Here is a 542-nt window from a genome sequence, read left to right as displayed (position 1 = left end):
AGGGTAGATATATACCTATAAGCCATACGTAGCCAGGTTTAGAGTACAAACTTAATGAATCTTTATTCAATTTAATGTGCATAGACATATAGTAAGTTAATGGGAAAGGTATTTTTATGAAACCTCGACAAAGACTTGTAAATAAATTAGGACTCTAGGTTAGCAACTGAATCCATTAAAATAAATTAAGAGAGAGAGGCAATCTTTAGATGAAGTATTAAAAGATATCAGAATCTTTGCTTTGGCAGTCAATCGAGTTTAATAAAATAATTTTGCTAGTTAAATTTATATTGGTTCTAGATTTTAAGTTTGTTAATTTAATTTTGCTTTTTAATAATTTAATTTTTAATTGTTTGGATAAGATTGAGGTGTGTCACTTTTAGTAGTTAGCAAATAGAAATTAAAACTATTCTCTATGGGAACGATAATCTACTTTATCATCATATTACTTGTTTGCGATACATGCACTTGTGTGGATAATCTGACAATAAGTTTTTTGCACCATTACTAAGGAGTTGATTTTTAATTCTTTCTTGTTAATA

Source organism: Theobroma umbraticum, unplaced genomic scaffold, assembly GCF_002168275.2.
Source record: "Theobroma umbraticum cultivar Fairchild unplaced genomic scaffold, ASM216827v3 scaffold_146.0, whole genome shotgun sequence".
Classification (NCBI taxonomy): domain Eukaryota; kingdom Viridiplantae; phylum Streptophyta; class Magnoliopsida; order Malvales; family Malvaceae; genus Theobroma; species Theobroma umbraticum.
This window is presented reverse-complemented; position numbering follows the sequence as displayed.